This window comes from Phoxinus phoxinus, assembly GCF_949152265.1.
Source record: "Phoxinus phoxinus genome assembly, chromosome: 1".
Lineage (NCBI taxonomy): Eukaryota > Metazoa > Chordata > Actinopteri > Cypriniformes > Leuciscidae > Phoxinus > Phoxinus phoxinus.
Window position 1 is genome coordinate 973,019 of NC_136876.1, and position 16,810 is coordinate 989,828.

General features: G+C 46.4%; 1 long non-coding RNA gene across 2 annotated transcripts; it reads left to right on the forward strand.

Moving 5' to 3' along the window:
* The first annotated feature begins 416 nt into the window (after positions 1-416).
* Positions 417-9,758, forward strand: LOC306999484. Of its 2 annotated transcripts, XR_013797866.1 has the most exons (6): positions 417-607; positions 1,787-1,876; positions 8,643-8,732; positions 9,041-9,088; positions 9,234-9,314; positions 9,423-9,758. It is a non-coding gene; the product is annotated as an uncharacterized lncRNA (long non-coding RNA). The 2 variants fall into 2 exon arrangements; XR_013797865.1 differs by having other exon boundaries at positions 9,041-9,314.
* The last annotated feature ends 7,052 nt before the right edge of the window (positions 9,759-16,810 follow it).

The window sequence follows — 16,810 nt, forward strand, 5'->3', positions numbered from 1 at the left end:
TTGTCATATATGTGGTTTTAACAACTTAAAAAAAAAAAAAAAAAAATTAGGCAAGGTGATTTTTGTAATATATGTAGCTACTACCAGTGCCAAAACATGGATGTTTCATCTCCCCTTTAAACTCAGATGATGATTGAAGAGTCTGTGATTTGTGTCTTGTGTTCAGTTTCAGTGTCTTCATCATCTTCATCATCATCTTCATCCTCATCATCTTCATCATCTTCATCATCTTCATCATCATCATCATCATCATTATCATCATCTTCATCATCATCTCCATCATCATCATCTTCATCATCTTCATCATCACAGACTGAGATCAGTCCAGGCCACTCTCTGACTCTCTCCTGTCAGTTGTATTCAGTCTCCTGTCATTATTTGATCAGTTATGAGGGATATGAGCTGTTGTGGGTGAGTCAGACTGGTGTTGATCTGAAGACAGACTCCAGATATCAGATATTATCATTATCATCATCATCACCATATCGCTGTATCATCACTCTGACTACAACACTCCTGAATGAAGATGACAACAGAGAGTGGAGATGTGAAGTTACTCGCAGAGATCAACTCCAGACCTCAGTCAGATACACTGTCAAGTATTCAGGTGAGAAACACTCTTTTCTGACAGATTACTGGAAACTTCCACAGACTGGCTCGACTCTTTCTGATGCCTTCATACGGTTTGGACTGTAAAATATTAGTGGTCAAAGTCATAAACTGCATAACAATCCTTATAATCCCCAATATTGGCCTCGGGTCATACATGATATATTGCATAAACCAGACGAGTATATTAAAGTATGATGGTTAATGCAATATATCATGTATGATCTGTGTAGGATGTTAATGTAATGTTTCGACTTTATTCTCGTAATGTTTTGACTTTATTCTCGTAATGTTTCGACTTTATTCTCGTAATGTTTCGACTTTATTCTCGTAATGTTTCGACTTTATTCTCGTAATGTTTCGACTTTATTCTCGTAATGTTTCGACTTTATTCTCGTAATGTTTCGACTTTAATCTCGTAATGTTTCGAATAAACATTATTCGAAACATTATAAACTTTGTTCTCGTAATGTTTCGACTTTAATCTCGTAATGTTTCGACTTTATTCTCGTAATGTTTCGACTTTATTCTCGTAATGTTTCGACTTTATTCTCGTAATGTTTCGACTTCATTCTCGTAATGTTTCGACTTTATTCTCGTAATGTTTCGACTTTATTCTCGTAACGTTTCGACTTTATTCTCGTAACGTTTCGACTTTATTCTCGTAATGTTTCGACTTTATTCTCGAAATGTTTCGACTTTAATCTCGGAATGTTTCGACTTTAATCTCGGAATGTTTCGACTTTAATCTCGTAATGTTTCGACTTTAATCTCGTAACGTTTCGACTTTAATCTCGTAATGTTTCGACTTTAATCTCGTAACGTTTCGACTTTATTCTCGTAATGTTTCGACTTCATTCTCGTAATGTTTCGACTTTATTCTCGTAATGTTTCGACTTTATTCTCGTAACGTTTCGACTTTATTCTCGTAACGTTTCGACTTTATTCTCGTAATGTTTCGACTTTATTCTCGTAATGTTTCGACTTTAATCTCGGAATGTTTCGACTTTAATCTCGGAATGTTTCGACTTTAATCTCGTAATGTTTCGACTTTATTCTCGTAATGTTTCGACTTTAATCTCGTAATGTTTCGACTTTAATCTCGTAATGTTTCGACTTTAATCTCGTAATGATCTTTAATCTGGAGACGCTGCGTCTGCACATTCATCTTCTGCAGCTCCAGTCGCTTCACCAACACTGACTCCAGTCAGAAGCTCAAACTCTGAGAAGAACTCAAGCCGAACTACAGCAGCAGCTCCTACACAAGGTTCAAGTATTATGTGATGATGATGATTGTAACAGAGACAGGGGTGTGCCAACTGCCACAAAGATGCCTCAAAGATGTTACCAGCAGTAGCAGCACCACTGCTCTGGATGTACCGGCAGATGGAGGCGTAAAAATGAAGTGACGTGATGATGAGGTCAAAATTTCAGTGTTTAATCCAACAAGTGCATCTGGTATTTACAGTGAAAATCCAAAAAGAAAACTAAACAAATAAAAATAAAATAAACTGTTCAAAGTTATCTGCACAACTCTGGCTATGTTAATAAATTGACCCAAAACAGAGCAATAACTTGTACAACCACTCACTCTACGAGCCTCTAACAACACTGAGGTGCCTTCTTAAAAAGGCTAAACCCCTCCTATCTGGACCAAACCATTTGGTAATTAAAGATAATAAAGGAATTTAAGCAAGACCAAACTAAAATAGATTTAACAGTAACAAAGATATAAACTGTTAGAATAATACCAAAATATATAAACATTGAAAACAAAACAAACTCAATTAATTATTAACGTTAAACAATGTTTAACAAAGAATCAAACAGAACCCCAATCTCCCCCTCACACATGAGAACAATTAACTGTGCCTACTATTGGCGGGAAAGAGGTATTCAAAAATGGTGGCAGTTACAGTGACCGGGTTTTGTCTGTTTGGTGAAGTAAAATGTTCCAGTACGTAAGTATGACAATTTATTGTTTTGCAAGTGGTTAATTCCCAAAATTAGGACTCTGAAGAACTGGTTCCTGACACAGTGCATCCTTTAAGTCTTTAAAGGCCTTTTCGCAGTCCTCAGTCCATACTATATTGTTGGGTTGGCTCTTTTTTGTCAAGTTTGTTAGGGTTATTGCCCTGGCTGAGAAATTTGGAATAAACTTCCTATACCAGCCAACAAGTCCAAGAAAAGCTCTAACCTGCTTCTTTGTCATAGGCCGTCCTGCTCCTTTAACGGCCTCCACCTTCCCCACCTGAGGTCGGATCACACCGTGACCCAGTACAAATCCAAGGTATTGGGTTTCTGGTTTGGCGAGGGCACATTTATCAGGGCAAATGGTTAGTCCTGCAGCCTTGATGCGATTCAACACCCCTTTAAGGTGCTTCAGATGCTCTTCCCAGCTTTGGCTGAAGATTATGATGTCGTCAAGGTAAGCTGCAGCATAGTCCTCTGTACCATGGAGGATTTTATCCATCATCCTTTGAAATGTTGCCGCGGCCCCATGGAGCCCAAAAGGAAGGACTCGGAACTGGAAGTGGCCAAAAGGGGTTCTGAAGGCAGTAAGTTCCTTACACGCTGGCTTCAGCGGTACCTGCCAGTATCCCTTGCAGAGATCCAGCGTACTCAGGTACTTCGCCCTTCCCAGCCTCTCCACCAGTTCATCCACCCGTGGCATTGGATAAGGATCAAATTTACTAACGCTGTTCAGCTTCCTGAAGTCTAAGCAGAACCGCAGGGTACCATCTTTCTTCGGCACCAGCACTATGGGACTGCTCCATTCACTTGACGACGGCTCAATAACACCCAGTTGTTTCATGGTCTGTAATTCCTCTTTCATAACAGATAGAAGTTTCTCTGGCACACGATACACAGACTGACGGACAGGTTTAGGGTCCTTGAGGATGATACAATGTTCGACCAAACCTGTTCTGCCAGGGGTATCCATGAACAGCTGTTCAGGTATACATTTCCATAGTTGAAGTCTCTGCTCTTCATTCAGGTGCTGCAAATCCAATTTGCTGTCACCGCGACAGGTCGGTAAATACTGTTCTTCTACTTCCTCTTCACCCTCTATGGCTCTCACCAGCATAGCGATGTCATTGCTCTCTTCTGCTTGGCCTGGAGTTCGATGCGTATGCCATTTTTTCAGCATGTTCACATGAAATGTCTGCAGAGGCTGGTTTCTTGAGGGAATTTCGATCTGATAGGTCACTGGACCTACCTTCTTCTTGATCTGGTACGGGCCTTGCCACTTTGCTAACAGCTTATTGTCAGAGGTTAGAAGCAACAACAGGACTTCGTCCCCTGGTTCGAAGCTTCGTGATCTAGCCGTCTTGTCGTACCAGTGTTTCTGCTGTACTTGGGACCTTAACAGATTTTCTCGTGCCAAGGCAGTATTCTGTTGAAGTTTCTCCCTCATTTTCATCACGTAAGTGAGGATGTTCATTCTCTTTGGGTTGTCTGTCGCCTCCCAGCTCTCTTTCAGGACATCTAGAGGACCTCTTACTTGGTGGGCGTATAGCAATTCAAACGGCGAGAATTCTGTAGAAGCCTGGAGTACTTCACGGTAGGCGAAAAGGAGGTACGGCAGCCATTTATCCCAGTCTTTGCCGGAGTCTGAAACAAACTTTTTTAACATATTCTTTAGAGTCTGATTGAACCTTTCAACAAGACCATCAGTCTGAGGGTGATATGGGGTTGTTCGTACTCTCTTAACGCCTAATAGCTGATAAACTTGTTGCAGTGTGCGACTCATAAAGTTAGTACCTTGGTCGGTCAGAACCTCTTTTGGTATGCCTACTTGCGAAAAGAATTTCAACAAGGCTGAAGCTATCTGCTTAGCAGTAACATCTCTCAAGGGATATGCTTCAGGGTATCTCGTGGCATAATCTGAGATTACTCGAATGAACCGGTTTCCTGCCTGGCTTCTCTCAACTGGTCCAACAACATCCACTCCTATTCTCTCAAAAGGGACATCAATCACAGGCAAAGGGATCAGTGGTGCATATGCAGGAGTCCGACCAGTAGTGAGTTGGCATTCAGGGCATTTTTGGCTGCATTCTTTAATGTCTGTGTACATTCTGGCCAATACAATCTTTTAGAGATTCTCCAACATGTCTTTGCGAACCCTAAATGACCTGACCATGGAATGGAATGACCTAACTGTAACACCTCACTTCTTTGTGCATTAGGTACAACAAGTCGAAGATCTCCCTCCTTAGTCTGCTTATACAGGAGTTCATTTTTCAACACAAAAGCATCCTCAAGTAAAACAGAGTCTTTCTTCTGCTTAACCTGATCAAAACATGTGGCTAGTGTCGAGTCCTCCCTCTGCAGCTGGGCTAGACCATTCGGAATCACAATGTCTGACTCACATAATTCAGGTTCAGCAATATCCTCGTTAGCCTGTTCTGAGGTGCCCATCAAGTCTGCTACCCAATCTCTACGCTGTTGTAACCTGCTGTCTTCTGTTGGTCCTGACTCTGTCTCAATATCAGCTGAACAAAAAGGCAAGGTTTGCAAGGGATCACCTGGGTCTCGTTCGAGAGTTGTCTGCACTGCCTGCTTTGACTGAGCCCTTGTCACTACCCCACACCATTCTGTGTCCTGCAGTAATTCAGCCAACACTGGCATATCTGTGCCAAGGAGGATGGGATAGGGAAGAGTCTCAGCAATTCCAACCTTCATCAGATAAGACTGATTCAGGACTTCAATATACACTTCTGCAGTAGGCAATGGAGTGTTGTCACCATGTACACAACAAACAGTAACTGTCTCCTTGTCACTCCAGTCTTGTCTGGGCACATATCTACTCTGCACTAGGGTATATGTACAACCAGTATCTACCAAGGCTAAAACTGGTCTACCATTTAACAAGACAGATCTAATTGGCTGGGAGTTGCATTTCATGGGGGATGACTGAACTGAATGAGGAACATAACAAAGGCTTGCCGTTTTGGGTTTCTTCAGGGGGCAAAGAGGTCTAGTATGGCCTGACTGACCACAATGATAACAGACAACATCCTCCTTAACTACCCTCTGCGGAGTTACCTGTGGAGCAGTGGCTTTACTCTGTGTGAATCTTAAAATTCTATCTTGAGAGTTTGAACCGCCCCCAAATCCCTCAGACTTACCTCTGGCCGAAGGGAGGATTCCTGCATAGCGGAAGTTTCCTGCTCCTTTCCGGGCTGTGATGTATGCCTCCGCTAGTCTGGCAGCCTCAGCAGCAGTCGTTGGATCACGCTCCTTGACCCAAGTCCTCACGTCTGGGTACAAGACTCGTAGGAACTGCTCCAGAACAAGGGCCTCCATAATATCCTCTTTATTGCTGCCGGAGTAGCGCACCCACTTGCAAAACAGGTCCTTCAGTCTGATGTAAAGCTCCTGTGGGGACTCGTCGGCAGGGGTATTTAGGTTACGGAACCTCAGTCTATAAGTTTCAGCATTGATTTCATACTTTTTCATTATTGCTGTCTTAACAACATCATAGTCTTGTGTACGTGAAGGGTCCATTGCAACAAACGCAGATCTGGCCTTACCAGTAAGCAACGGTATGAGGTGAATGGCCCAGTCTCCTCTAGGCCACTGGTACACCTCTGCCAGTCTCTCAAATGTCAGCAAATAGTGCTCAATATCATCGGAGTCCTCCAGTCTCGCAAGCCGTGGCTCCCGGTCTATCACCCTTGGTGCTGGTTTGTCGGAAACCGCTCCCTGACTGATACGTTCCATGTCAAGTTGCATCTGCGTGACATGGTGACTGAGCACTTTAAAATTTTGTTCCCGTCGGACGGTCTCTCGCTCTTGTCGACTGTCTCGCTCCTTTTGATAATCCATAAAGGACTTGAACATCTGCGCCAGAGCAGTAACAGCGGTATCAGCTCCAGCTCCAGAAACCATTGTAGACTGCACTTCTTCATCTGGATCCTCTTCAACTTCACTCTGGTCCCCATCTGGCCTTGTGCTCTGATCAGGCTGCTTCCTTGTCTTTGGTGGCATTGCAAAAAAAACAAGTATGTCCACGTCACCTCAGCGGTACAAAAAAAACTTCTGACACCAACTGTAACAGAGACAGGGGTGTGCCAACTGCCACAAAGATGCCTCAAAGATGTTACCAGCAGTAGCAGCACCACTGCTCTGGATGTACCGGCAGATGGAGGCGTAAAAATGAAGTGACGTGATGATGAGGTCAAAAGTTCAGTGTTTAATCCAACAAGTGCATCTGGTATTTACAGTGAAAATCCAAAAAGAAAACTAAACAAATAAAAATAAAATAAACTGTTCAAAGTTATCTGCACAACTCTGGCTATGCCAATAAATTGACCCAAAACAGAGCAATAACTTGTACAACCACTCACTCTACGAGCCTCTAACAACACTGAGGTGCCTTCTTAAAAAGGCTAAACCCCTCCTATCTGGACCAAACCATTTGGTAATTAAAGATAATAAAGGAATTTAAGCAAGACCAAACTAAAATAGATTTAACAGTAACAAAGATATAAACTGTTAGAATAATACCAAAATATATAAACATTGAAAACAAAACAAACTCAATTAATTATTAACGTTAAACAATGTTTAACAAAGAATCAAACAGAACCCCAATCTCCCCCTCACACATGAGAACAATTAACTGTGCCTACTATTGGCGGGAAAGAGGTATTCAAAAATGGTGGCAGTTACAGTGACCGGGTTTTGTCTGTTTGGTGAAGTAAAATGTTCCAGTACGTAAGTATGACAATTTATTGTTTTGCAAGTGGTTAATTGAAAATAAATAAACATTTAACATGGTTACTGGTCTTGTTTGAGTTCTTAATACAAAAATCAACAAAGAGAAATGAATAACTCAGTAAACGTTAAACTAAAGGAAAAGGACATGGAGAGGACAGGTACAACACGCAACAATACACAATCAGTGACACACATATATCTGCGTTAACTGATGTTAAAATATGCACAAAACAGATAGTGTTAGGATGTTAGTGTGAAAAGTATGCATGTATGTATGTTCTCAGTCCACTGTGATTATAAGAAGATTCTCCAAAATAAGAGTCTCTAGTCACAGAGCCTCACTGTGACAATGATGTTGTGTATATGTGGCATTATGTGTTGTGTTCGACTTTATTCTTGTAATGTTTCGACTTTATTCTCGTAATGTTTCGTCTTTATTCTCGTAATGTTTCGACTTTATTCTCGTAATGTTTCGACTTTAATCTCGTAATGTTTCGACTTTATTCTCGTAATGTTTCGACTTTAATCTCGTAATGTTTCGACTTTATTCTTGTAATGTTTCGACTTTATTCTCGTAATGTTTCGTCTTTATTCTCGTAATGTTTCGACTTTATTCTCGTAATGTTTCGACTTTAATCTCGTAATGTTTCGACTTTATTCTCGTAATGTTTCGACTTTATTCTCGTAATGTTTCGACTTTATTCTCGTAATGTTTCGACTTTATTCTTGTAATGTTTCGACTTTAATCTCGTAATGTTTCGACTTTATTCTTGTAATGTTTCGACTTTAATCTCGTAATGTTTCGACTTTATTCTCGTAATGTTTCGACTTTATTCTCGTAATGTTTCGACTTTATTCTCGTAATGTTTCGACTTTATTCTTGTAATGTTTCGACTTTAATCTCGTAATGTTTCGACTTTATTCTCGTAATGTTTCGACTTTATTCTCGTAATGTTTCGACTTTATTCTTGTAATGTTTCGACTTTATTCTCGCAATGTTTCGACTTTGTTCTCGTAATGTTTCGACTTTATTCTCGTAATGTTTCGACATTATTCTCGTAATGTTTCGACTTTATTCTCGTAATGTTTCAACTTTATTCTTGTAATGTTTGGACTTTATTCTCGTAATGTTTCGACTTTAATCTCGTAATGTTTCGACTTTATTCTCGTAATGTTTCGACTTTAATCTCGTAATGTTTCGACTTTATTCTCGCAATGTTTCGACTTTAATCTCGTAATGTTTCGACTTTATTCTCGTAATGATCTTTAATCTGGAGGTGCTGCGTCTGCACATTCATCTTCTGCAGCTCCAGTCGCTTCACCAACACTGACTCCAGTCAGAAGCTCAAACTCTGAGAAGAACTCAAGCCGAACTACAGCAGCAGCTCCTACACAAGGTTCAAGTATTATGTATTCTCGTAATGTTTCGACTTTGTTCTCGTAATGTTTCGACTTTATTCTCGTAATGTTTCGACTTTAATCTCGTAATGTTTCGAATATATTCTCGTAATGTTTCGACTTTAATCTCGTAATGTTTCGACTTTAATGTTTCGACTTTATTCTCGTAATGTTTCGACTTTAATCTCGTAATGTTTCGACTTTAATCTCGTAATGTTTCGACTTTAATCTTCAAGTATTATGTGATGATGATGTTGTGTATATGTGGCATTATGTGTTGAACTGAACTAACAGGAGTGATCCACAGATCCAGGAGAAACTGAAGTCAGTGTGACTGCTGGATCATTATACAGAGGTACGACACGTTCATTTATACTGACAGCTTTATAACATTAAACTATCAGTCAGTCTGTAAATGCTTCATCAATAACTGTTGATAGTTGAAGACCCTTGACTTCAGTCATGTCCAGTTTCTCTTCTTCCTCTCATGTTTCCTGCAGTGATTGTGACTATTGTTGGGATCGCAGTGTTTGCTGCTCCTACTGTGATTCTTCTTCAGATCATCTGTGCAAGAAGAGCTGGTGAGTTTGAGCCGCACACAATCTGATGATTCACACTCATCTGATCTGGAACATCTGCAATCATGATAAAACACAGACGAGAGGTCAGTCAATGCTTTTATTTTGCAGGAAGGAAGGACTCGCAGCACCCAGAGGAAATAGAGATGCCGACAATATTACAATAAAATACTGATGAGTTTACAGCCAATCTGCAACAATATTTACAATAGCAAAAACTCAAGAGGATTGGTCATTGTTTTAGTTTCTTCTTCTCAGAAAAATCTTTAAACTGATTCAAATGTGTGTTTTACATATAAAAGCCAGATTTATTCTCATTTATATGGGTTTATAGATATTAGCCTACAGTGTTGAAAGTCATTCTCTTGTGCTTCATATGTAAACTGCTTTAAATATAATATTAAATACAGTAATGGACAGACTCAGACTGTATAATCCTCTCTCTGTTCTGTGTGATGGAGAAGATTGAGGATTCTTGTATCTTGTCTGTTCCTTCCTGGTTTTAGCAGCTTTTGTTCATTTTCTTAATAAACCTTTGCAGTTGTGTTTAATATTTCTCCTTTCCTGAGAGGTTTGATACAAATATGATATTCCCCTTCATGAGCGTCCCACATAGCAAATGTTCCCTATCAGTCGGTCACTACGAGTATGTCGTGACTGACAAATAGGAATCTCGTTAGAGAGGCCAATCTACTTCGAGTGAAACTTAACAAGCCAATACACATTGGCGTGCAATCATTTGCATCAGCTGCGCAGCCTCGCAGCGCGGGTATATAACGAGCAGCTGGTGATTGCACTGTAGCTTTTTGCTTCGGAGCCAAGCACTTCAATGCTTAATCTGCAGAAAAGTGTGACTTCTACAAGCCTCTTCTTGGACCTCTCCTTCCCGGTGCGGGCGTTACAGCACGGCAGCGCGAGCAGTCTTTTTTTACTTTCTCTCTTTCATCTGCTTTTTGTTTTGTTTTTTCTGATATTGAGCAAAACTAAAAAGCTGTTGTAACAGCTGGTAAGGTGCGCCTTCGAGCGCTTAAAAGCTGTTTTCACAGCTGGTAAGACCTGCCAGCGAGAGAGAGAGAGAGAGACAGCGCACATACAGGTGCACATTCCTTTCTGTGTCCGCAGTGACTGCTCCCCTGCGTGTTTCAGCATCAGTGAGAGCAGTCCCTGAAAGAGCTTACACAGATAGAACGCGTCTTTAAAAAAAAAAAATATGTCGTTCTATCTGTGTGTTTCTGGATGCAGTCGTTACCTGGGGTCACGGGATGGTCACGATCGCTGCCACGTGTGTCTGGGCATTGAACACGCGGAGGCAGCGTTCACGGATGAGTCATGTACCCATTGTGGGATGATGACCATCTCGGAGCTTCGGTCGAGAATCTTGTCCCTGCAAAGGGGCGGAGTCCCCGTGCCTCTGCCTCGATCCAATCCTCCTCAGAGGGTTGCTTCGGGTGGTGGCACGGGAGATCTGAGGATTATGGTGAGCGCGCTCCCTTCGGGGAACCAACCCCCTAGGGACCCTCACCCCTCTCATGCTCCGCAGCCAGTTGAGCCTCCATTGGAACGTGCTGGACCATCCACGAGGTGTGTACCAGTCGTTTCCTTGGGGGCTCCCTGCGACGATCAGATGTCGATCGCTGCATCGGAGGGTGGGTCAGACTTCTCCCCGGACGACGACTCGGCGCCGCTGCCCCCTTCGGGTGGGTCAGCGGTGCCCGAGACGGACCCGGAGATGATGGCCATGCTTTCCCGGGCCGCCAACAGGGTCAGGCTCGTGTGGAACCCTCCACCGTGTCCCGAACCCTCGAGGTTGGACGATTGGTATCTCTGGGGGGGCACGTGCTGTTTCTCAGCAACCCACCCCAGTGCCTTTCTTCCCGGAGGTGCATGAGGAGCTCACAGGGACGTGGACGGCACCTTTTACTGCCAGAAACCGTTCCGGTGGCTCCTCCTCCCTCACCACCCTTGATGGCGGGGTAGCTAAGGGATACACGCGTATCCCGCCAGTGGAGCGGGCTGTTGCTATGCAACTGTGCCCGATCTCCACTTGGCGTGGAGAACCGTTTCTTCCTTCCCGGGCCTGTAAGTGCTCGTCGGACCTAACCGGCAAGGCTTACAAGGCCTGTGGGGAAGCTGCCTCTGCCATGCACACCATGGCGTTGCTGCAGGTTCATCAGGCCAAGGCACTGAGGAACCTGCACGAGGGTGGTCACGACCCACTGGTTCTCCAGGAACTTCGCACCGAAACGGACCTCGCGCTTCGTGCGCCGAAAGTTATTGCGCGGTCAGTGGGTCGTGCGATGTCCACACTAGTGGTCCAGGAACGCCATCTCTGGCTGTGTCTCTGGCCCAGACCGGCCATTAGACACATCCTGCCGCGGCGGTCAGCTGCTGCCTCTACCCCACCGCCCGCGGCCCCTCAGTCTGCTCGTCGCCGGGGGCGTCCTCCTGCGTCTGCCCCTGCTCCCGCGCCGCAGCAGCAGCCTCCACCTAAACGGCGCCGTGGAGCCAGTCGCAGGCAGGTCGCCCCGCCCGTCCAGGGACCCGTTAAGAAGACCGGGAAGTCCAGGGGAAAGCGGCCCTAGGACGGGCGACCCGGAGATGGAAGGGACTGCTCTCCAGGAGACGATGATCGCATCGCTCCCTCCCCCGGAAGAGGGCTGGGTAGAAAATCCTCAGTTTCGTTTTGTTTGTGTTCTGCCGCTGACCTCAAAACCAGCGGTACCCACATTTTCAATAAAAGAGCAGTTTCTTACATCTCTGGGTCCGAAGAGGACCCGGAGAGCAGAGGGGGGAGATAATCCTCACCACTCTCATCCGCCTCCTCTATCGCCAGCGGGCAGCAGTGTGCGGTTCGAGAACGCAACCAAGCCGCCTCCTGCACCTCCTGCCCCGTGGAACCAGGTAAGTGTTGCGCAGCACACTCACACTCCGCTCCGGGTCGCCGGAGAGAGCCTCCCGGGCCGAGCCCCTGTGTTCCACCTCGCTGCCCCACTCCGGGTACGCCTACGGTCCCTTTAGTGCCGCTTGTACGGTCTCTGCGAGCCTGGTTAGCGCTCCCCAGTCCGTCTCGCTGGCTCATTCGGACCATCAGGCTCGGCTATGCGATTCAGTTCGCCCGGCGTTTCGGGCCATCCACTCCACTACAGTGAGAGCAGCCGATGCCCATGTCTTGCGTGCGGAGATCGCAGTCCTACTGGCGAAGGACGCGATAGAGCCGGTCCCTCCAGCCTATATGAGGTCAGGACACTACAGTCCCTACTTCATTGTACCCAAGAAAGGTGGTGGGTTACGACCGATCTTGGATCTGCGAGTTTTGAATCGGAGCCTCCACAAGCTACCGTTCAAAATGCTCACGCAGAGACGCATTTTCGGATGCATCCGTCTCCAAGATTGGTTTGCAGCGATCGACCTGAAGGACGCATACTTTCATGTCTCGATTCTTCCTCGACACAGGCCGTTTCTACGCTTTGTGTTCGAGGGTCGAGCATATCAGTACAAGGTCCTGCCCTTCGGGCTGTCCCTGTCTCCCCGTGTCTTCACGAAAGTCACGGAGGGGGCCCTTGTTCCCATGAGAGAACAGGGCGTTCGCCTCCTCAACTATCTCGACGACTGGCTCATACTAGCACACTCTCGAGATCAGTTATGCGAACACAGGGACCTCGTGCTCAGGCACCTCAGCCAGTTGGGCCTTCAGGTCAACTGGGAAAAGAGCAAACTCGCCCCCGTGCAGAGGATCTCTTTTCTCGGTATGGAGTTGGATTCGGTCGCACAGACAGCGCACCTCACAGAGCAGCGCGCTCAGTCGGTGCTGAACTGCTTGAACACGTTCAAAGGCAGGACGGCGGTCCCACTGAAACTTTTTCAGAGGCTCCTGGGGCATATGGCAGCGGCAGCAGCGGTAACCCCGCTCGGGCTGCTTCATATGAGACCGCTTCAGCACTGGCTTCACGGCCGAGTCCCGAGATGGGCGTGGCATCACGGCACTCACCGGGTGGCAATCACACCGGCGTGCCGCCAGACCTTCAGCCCGTGGTCAGATCCCTCGTTCCTACAGGCAGGAGTGCCCTTGGAACAGGTGTCCAGGCATGCTGTGGTATTCACGGATGCCTCTGCCACCGGCTGGGGTGCCACGTACAACGGGCATGCAGTGTCAGGGGTGTGGACGGCTCCCCAACTGCATTGGCATATCAACTGCCTCGAGTTGCTAGCAGTACATCTCGCTCTGAGCCGCCTAAAGAGGCCGCTACAGGACAGAGACGTGCTGGTCCGTACGGACAACACAGCGACCGTTGCGTACATCAACCGACAAGGTGGTCTACGCTCCCGTCGCATGTCGCAACTCGCCCGCCATCTCCTCCTCTGGAGTCAGAAGCATCTGAGGTCGCTTCGAGCCATGTATGTTCCCGGTGTGCTCAACCGTGTGGCCGACGAGCTATCACGAGCTGTGCTCCCGGGAGAATGACGACTCCACCCCCAGGCGGTTCAGCTGATTTGGAGAGGGTTCGGGGAGGCTCAGGTAGACCTGTTTGCCTCCTCAGAAACCACCCACTGCCAGCTGTTTTACTCCCTGAACGAGGGAACACCCGGCACGGACGCATTGGCACACAGCTGGCCCCGGGGCCTCCGCAAATATGCGTTTCCCCCAGTGAGCCTACTTGCACAGACCTTGTGCAAAGTCAGGGAGGACGAGGAGTAGGTCCTTCTGGTGGCTCCCTATTGGCCCACCCGGACTTGGTTCCCAGAACTCATGCTCCTCGTGACAGTCCCTCCCTGGCCCATTCCTCTGAGGAAGGATCTTCTGACTCAGAGACGGGGCACCCTGTGGCACCCGCGTCCAGACCTCTGGAAACTCCATGTCTGGTCCCTGGATGGGATGCGGAGGTTCTAGGTGACTTACCCCCAGAGGTACTTAACACCATCACTTCTGCAAGGGCGCCGTCCACGAGACGTGTGTACGCCTTGAAGTGGAACCTGTTCGTCGAGTGGTGCTCTTCTCGCCGAGAAGACCACCGAAGATGTTGATAGGGTCCGTGCTTTCCTTCTTGCAGCAAGGGTTGGAGCGAAGGCTGTCTCCCTCCACCCTCAAAGTACATGCTGCTGCTATTTCAGCTTATCACGACCACATAGATGGCAAAACAGTTGGAAAGCACGACCTGGTCGTCAGGTTCCTTAGGGGGGCGAGACGATTAAATCCTCCTCGACCCCCTCCATACCCTCTTGGGACCTTTCCCTGGTGCTTCGAGCACTTCAGGATGCTCCCTTTGAGCCGTTGCAATCAACAGACTTGAAGCTTCTCTCCATGAAGACTTTGCTACTGGTTGCACTGGCCTCTGTCAAGAGGGTAGGGGACCTGCAGGCATTTTCGGTCGACGAATCGTGCCTAGAGTTCGGGCCGGGTGACAACCATGTTGTACTGAGACCCCGGCCTGGCTATGTGCCCAAGGTTCCTACCACTCCCTTCAGGGACCAGGTAGTGAATCTGCAAGCGCTGCCCCTGGAGGAGGCAGACCCAGCCCTGGCTTTGCTCTGTCCCGTTTGCGCTCTGCGTATGTACGTGGACAGAACTCAAAGCGTCAGGACCACAGACCAGCTCTTTGTCTGTTACGGAGGCCAGCAGAAGGGAAAGGCTGCCTCCAAGCAGAGGATGGCCCACTGGATAGTGGATGCCATCGCCTTGGTTGCATGCACACTCCACGAGAGGCGTTGCATCCTCCTGGGCGCTGGCACGTGGCTCCTCGCTAACAGATATCTGTAGAGCTGCGGGCTGGGCGACACCTAACACGTTCGCTAGATACTATAGCCTACGTGAAGAGCCGGTCTCCTCCCGTGTTCTCATCCTAGACGGGTAGAGGCACTGAGAGGCCCGGCTCTGTCGGCTTGCTGCACCCTACTGTGCACCCTTATTCTCCAGTGTGAAAAACCTGTGAGTCCTCCAAAAACCCTCGGGCCGGACTTGGCGGAGCGTCCGGTGCCAGGCCTTTATCCGCTGAATCCTTGAGAACCGGATTTAGGCTGGGTCCCATATGTGTGACCCTACGTGGATCCCATATGTGTATATTCTCCACGGCTGCTCCTAAACGGAAGCCTGTGTCTTTCCCTTGGGCTAAGTCACCCACTACTCATATGCTGTACAACCCTCGGGTTAGTCCATATGTTATCTCCACTTAACTCCTTGAGAATGTGGCTTCCGCAGCGTTCCCCTCCTTCAGTTCGGGCACGCTTTCCCAGTGTTATCCAATAATCTCACTGTGTGGGTTATCACAGAACAACAGTGACGGGTTCACTCTGTGTAAGCCTCCTCCTATCGTCCTTCTAGGCAAGAAGGTGTAGAGGCTTGCACAGGGCGCTGGAGGGGGTGCAGCAGCTGTGGCGCTGTAACCCTCGTTCCCTGAAGGAGGGAACGGAGACGTATGTCCCGTCGCCACATCTGCTGCCGCCCGCCGGGGTGGCCAGGTTATCAGGCTTGGCTCCTCAGCAAAAAACTACAGTGCAATCACCAGCTGCTCGTTATATACCCGCACTGCGCAGCTGATGCAAATGAATGCACGCCAATGTGTATTGGCTTGTTAAGTTTCACTCAAAGTAGATTGGCCTCTCTAGCGAGATTCCTATTTGTCGGTCACGACATACGTCTTCGTTCCCTCCTTCAGGGAACGAGGGTTACATACGTAACAGAGACGTTTTCTGGCCCAGCTCCGGGCTGGACAATCACTTTTCCCTTGGCCCAAGTACCGCAAAGAATGACGGCCCTGAACTGGCTCAGAACTGGATTAAAGACAAGGGTCACACATGGGCCATAACTGGCCCGAATCTCAGCCAGTTAATCACCATTAACTGGCCCTGAATTGGGCCAAAACAGGTTTTATTATTAGTACCAATTCTCAGCCACAAGTTAACCAAATCAACACCACCCTTTAACCAGAAACCCCAAAACTGAGCCATATCCCAGCCTAATCTTACTTAAACCATGTGAACAAAAAGTCACAGAAAAATTCAATTCAATTTAAATTTTATCAAACAATAACAAAAGCCAAAAAAAAAATGTATTACACGTAGAACGGTGTAACAAATTAAAATAAGGTTGCTTTGGTTACATTTTATACAGGAAATGATTGCTTATGTGGCACTATTGATTGACTAACTGGCTTGTCAGACAAAAACTTTAAAATGTGTATATATGGAAACTGTGGTGTAAACAGTAACCAATGAACTGTTCAAGTACTGATAATGTAACGCATTCAAAGCATAAAATCTTATTTTCCCTTAAAAAAAGTGCATTTAATAATCTTAAACAGTTGCTTAGCCTACTTATTGCATTGGTCATTTTAAACTAACAACGACCTCCTACAAATACCAAATGCATACTAGTAGCATTATTTCCACTTCCTGCTCAGCTACTGTTCGGACGCTCTTGCTTACTGCTCCGCGCTTTGCTCTATCGCTTTTATATTTTTATATTTTATCTTCTTTTATCAACTAATTTTAACCTCAGCAAATCA